At 38.5% G+C, this 5070-nt stretch overlaps 1 pseudogene; it reads left to right on the forward strand.

Moving 5' to 3' along the window:
• Positions 1 to 2674: 2674 nt before the first annotated feature.
• Positions 2675 to 4844, forward strand: LOC137614976 (piggyBac transposable element-derived protein 4-like; annotated as a pseudogene).
• The last annotated feature ends 226 nt before the right edge of the window (positions 4845 to 5070 follow it).

Consider the following 5070-nt stretch of genomic DNA (forward strand, 5'->3'; position numbering starts at 1 on the left):
TTACAGATGACATAGTTTTGTTAAGTGAATCATAGAAGGGATGGAAAATATTGATAGAAGATTTGCATAGAGAAAAAAAGAAATGCAGGAATGAAAATTAATGTGAGTAAAACTAAGATAATTTTCAATGAAAATGTAGAGTTATGGACTAACCTGAAGACCCTGTTTATGAATATGCTGTACATAGGCCTATTTGGGGTAGACAGTATGTGTTTCCTTTTGAATTTAAACTGAAATAAAAAAAAAGGGTAATCATTGGATGGAGAATGAGATTATGAAAACTAAAAGGCTACATTCTCCAAAAAGAGAAGTATTTAATGAGATTGTCGTATAAGTATTAACCTATGCATCAGAAACTTGGAGCCTTGCTAAAGCTTTAAAACATAAGCTAGTTACAACTCAAAGAGCTATTGAAAGATTGATGATGGGAATAACACTAACACACTGGCAAAGAGCAACACAAATACAAGAGGAAACTAAAGTAAAGGATGTTCTAGCCAAATGTAACAAAATGGACCTGGGCAGAACATGTAATGAGAATGACAAATAATAGATGAACATTAGGAATAAACGAATGGGTCCCTAGAGATTGCAAAAAATGCACGGGAATGACTGTCATAAAAAGACCATGAGCAGTATATATATATATATATATATATATGTGTGTGTGTGTGTGTGTGTATATATATATATATATATATATACTTACAAAGCTGGTCTTTTGTAGAGTAAATACAATAGTTTATTCATTATTTTATTTATATTTTATGTGTGCATTGAAAAGAGGTTACCTAGCTTTTAAAATGACTTCTCCTCGTGTAGATTTGAGTATATTATGCAAATTACGTTAGACCTTCGTCGTTAATTTCATTGTATTCTTTATTCAAGTTAGTATATGTAAATTTACGTTATTTTTACTAATTACCTTCTTATTTTCACGTAATTTTGTCACAAAGTCTTATGTAAAGTGTTTGAGAGTGTTATTTGATCATACATGATAGGAACAATGGCTTATGTAATGTTCTTTTATATTTTTATGAGTTACTGTGTCATGTTTGAGAGACATGTGCTTTAGAAATTTTTGCGAAAGATCTACAGGTAGGATTTTATGTTTTTCTGTATTACGGGGACAAAGGGTGCATGGACCAAGCTGACTGAGAGAGCCATCTGGTGTTACGCGAGTATATGTTCGGGAGAGCGATACTTGGTAACTCTGAGGCCTTTTGCCTGGCCTCCCTTGCTTCCCAGTTTGTTGGAAAGTTTCTGGAAGTAGCTATGATTCATATATATAAGGCGACCCCCAGTGTAAGATAGATAGAGATAGAGATTTCAGCCTTAAGTTCGCCATCTCCCCTCTCCTTCACTCAAGCAGACAGCTCAGAGTATTGTTTTAAAAGTGTTCAGTACCTATAGTCTGTCCTCTCCATAGTGATTTTATGTTCCCGAATATATCATGTGTAGTGAGTACCTCTCTTCGAGTTTTTATAAACGGCCCTGTAAGAAGATTAGGTATTTGTATTGTATCTGGTAATATATTTTTCATTAGGTGTTAATCTTAAATATTGTGCTTAGATTTAATTTCAAGTGAAACAAAAGACTCTATAGTTCTCATAAGTGTTATTTCTTTTTCTTAGTCTAAGGTTTATTCAGATATGATGGTTCAAGTCAAGTCATTATATAATTTTGAGATCGTAACATTTTTGTCTTGATTTATGTTTTGCTCAGTCATAAGTTTTTGAGTGATTTATTTTTTTAATATATAAATTATTTTACAAAGTGTTGTAATTTATACTTAGTATATCTATTTTTGTAGAAGGTGTATTATTCCAAGCACCATTGTTTAGAATAGTTCGCTTGTATGCTGTTAGGAACCTAAGTTAGAGCTATTTAACCCTGGACAGGTAGCGGGGTGTCAGATTTGGCCGGGAAGCGGCGCAAAACTCGTTTTTTCGTTTCTGCGCATAGACGCCTTGCAGGCTCTGGCTTGTCTACCCAGGAGCCGTTAGTTGCTCACCAGCTTCATCGTAGGAAACATTCGCCACTTCTCTACTCCGACGCATTCGCCGGATATCGCCCTCCAAAGTTGGAATTGTTGCATATTAGCAACCACGTTACCGTTACAGGGGTATGTCACGCATACGCAAACATTTTGCATTTTACATTACTGTATTATTATTTAGTGAAATAATGTAATTGTGTCTATCGGAACATATCAGTGAATGGTGTAGCTACTTGTACCAATCGCCATTTTGTTTTGAAAGCAGCAAAAATGTGATTTTGAGGCTAATTTCTAATTTTCTATTTTTTCCTGTTTTCAGATTTCAGCATGGCGAAGAAATATCTCAAGGAGGAGGAGTTTTTGGAGCTCCTTTTCGTCAGTAGTGATGAAGAGGAGCCTTTGACCATTACCTTTGAAGAAGACACTATCCAAGACGACCTGGTCGACAATGAAACCTTGCTGCATGAGGAAAACGAGGATCAACTTTTGGCTGCTAAAGAAGCGGAAACAGCGCATGAAGAGAGACGAGATTTTGCTGTCTCGCACGCAGTTCGTCTTGATTCCCTTGTTCCTGTGACTCCTGCAAAATCTCCTGTGCCTTCTTCAGTGTCTCCTGGGCCGTCTTCAGCGTATCCTGGGCCTTCTTCAGCGTATCCTGCGGTTCCTGTGCCTGATCTTAGTCCCGTGGAGATGAGGAGTAGGAAAAGGAGGAGAGGACCTCTTTGCCCTGCAGAAGGTGTGGCATTGAAGAGATTGCCGATTAACTCCTACAAGGCTAGGGACAACACGAAGTGGCACTCAGAGCCAAACCCAACAATGCCACCAATCTTGAAGATCGACCAGTTTGACACTGCCGGTCCTACCATGGCTGTCTTCGGGTGTAGGACTCCTGCTGAAGTGTTTGACAAATTTTTGACAAATATAATGCTTGCAGAAGTGGTCACCCACACCAACGACAAAATCATCACCCTTCGGAACAAATACAAGCAGCAAAACGACCCCACCTTCAAGGATTTGACCCTCATGGAGTTACGTGCCTTCCTTGGGATCCTCATCATGACAGGGGCACGGAAGGACAATCATCTGACAGCGGAAGAGATGTTCTCCAAGTCTCTAGGATGCCCCCTTCTACAGGAGCATCATGAGTGAGCGCCGCTTCGCCTTTATTCAGAGGCCCCTACGATTTGACAGCATTGCCACGAGGGAGGAGCGTGTGAGACATGACAAATTTGGTCCCATAAGGAATTTATGGGACCAGGTCATTGCAAATTGCATTGCAAACTATGAACCCAGTGGGCATCTTACTGTGGATGAGCAGCTCCTCGCCTTCAGGGGACGGTGCCGTTTCAGGATGTACATCCCGAATAAACCAGCAAAGTAAGTAAAAGGTTTTATATATATATATATATATATATATATATATGTATATATGATAGATAGATATATATATGCAATTTTTAAAAAAAAATTTATAGGTCTAGTTTTGTTTTCTTTATATTTATTGTTTCTTTTATTTTGTTTTCTTTTCTCTTAGGTATGGCATCAAGTTAGTTATGGCATGTGATGCAGACACGTTCTACATGTGCAATGCCATTCCCTACCTGGGCAAGGGAACTACCAATACAAGTATGCCCTTGGGAGAATACTTCACGTTGGAGCTAACCCGACCCTTCAGGAAGGCTGGGCGTATTGTTACGACAGACAACTGGTTTACTTCCCTGCCACTAGCCAAGGCTCTCCGTGAACATGGGATGCATTTAGTTGGTACTATTCGTCCCAAACCTTACCTGCCTACTGTGTTGCTGACAACGCCCCTGGAATTAGCCGAATCTGTTGCCACGTATAATTACAAGGACAAGGTCACCATTTTGTGCTAACGTGTGAAGCCGACGAAAAGGATCCAGATTCTTTCCACAGTTCATCACAATCCAACAGTTATTGAGGATCATAAAAGTCACATGCACATGTTTGATAATGCCACAAAGGGAGGAGTTGACACGTTCGATCAAATATGTTCTGCCCTGACCTGCAGCAGGAAGACCCAGAGGTGGCCCGTATGTGTCTTCTATGGGATTATCAATCTTGTTGTAAATAATTCCTTTTTTATCCACCAAAATTTGCCTGACAACACCTTGTATAACAGGAGGCAATTTTCTGCGGAATTGCCCATGGAACTCACCCGTGATGCAGCACTTTCAAGACTCGCAAGCAAGAGGTACCTCCCAAGGGACTTGACTTACCTCATTTGCTCTGTTTTTGCGGTACAAGAGCCCGAAGACGAGAGTCCAGACGCTCCAAAATGAAGTGAGAAGCGCAACAGATGCCCTCTCTGCCCTTCTTCTTCTAATGTCAGGACCAAGCTTTTGTGTGGCAAGGTCCATAAGCCTGTTTGTAACTCGCATGTCAACTACACCTGCGACCAGTGCCAACTCACATAGTAAGTTTCACGAATTATTTTTCTTACCCGTTTATACTTACTAAAAATAATTTTTAACCTTTCTGCTGTCATCTAGGGTCATCATAGATTATTTATTTACCATTTTATTGCATATACATCAATTATTAGTACTCTTTCTAGATATGCCTTTCTTTTACGTCAATTGCGCACGGTACATGTTACATTTGAACTAAGCTTTTGCCCAGTTTATATTAACTATATATAATTCCTAAGGTTTTGCCATCATCTGGGATCATTGTAGATGACTTTTGGAAAAATTCATCCAAATATAATAAGTATTACCACTATAAATATAGCATTCCTTTCACACAAATATTTTGTAGTGATTTAGCGTATACAAAAATTAACCGCTTTTTCTTTTGTTTACAGATCTGGCAGTTTTCCTGATATCGGCGATGTTTTTACGTCAAGTTGTGCACACAGGACTCTAGTTGCAGCACACAAGTGGTTTTTTGTTCATTGTTTTATTTTAAAGTGTCCAGTGCAAGTTATTTATGAAAAATTGTATTTTTATACTTATTTTCGTATTTATGTAAGTACAGTGTTATTTTATATTCAGCGCTTTTTTCTCCTAAACCAGTAGAAAGTAGACTCTTTAAAATAGTAAACTATT

This window comes from Palaemon carinicauda, chromosome 21 (assembly GCF_036898095.1).
Source record: "Palaemon carinicauda isolate YSFRI2023 chromosome 21, ASM3689809v2, whole genome shotgun sequence".
NCBI classification, from domain to species: Eukaryota; Metazoa; Arthropoda; class Malacostraca; order Decapoda; family Palaemonidae; genus Palaemon; species Palaemon carinicauda.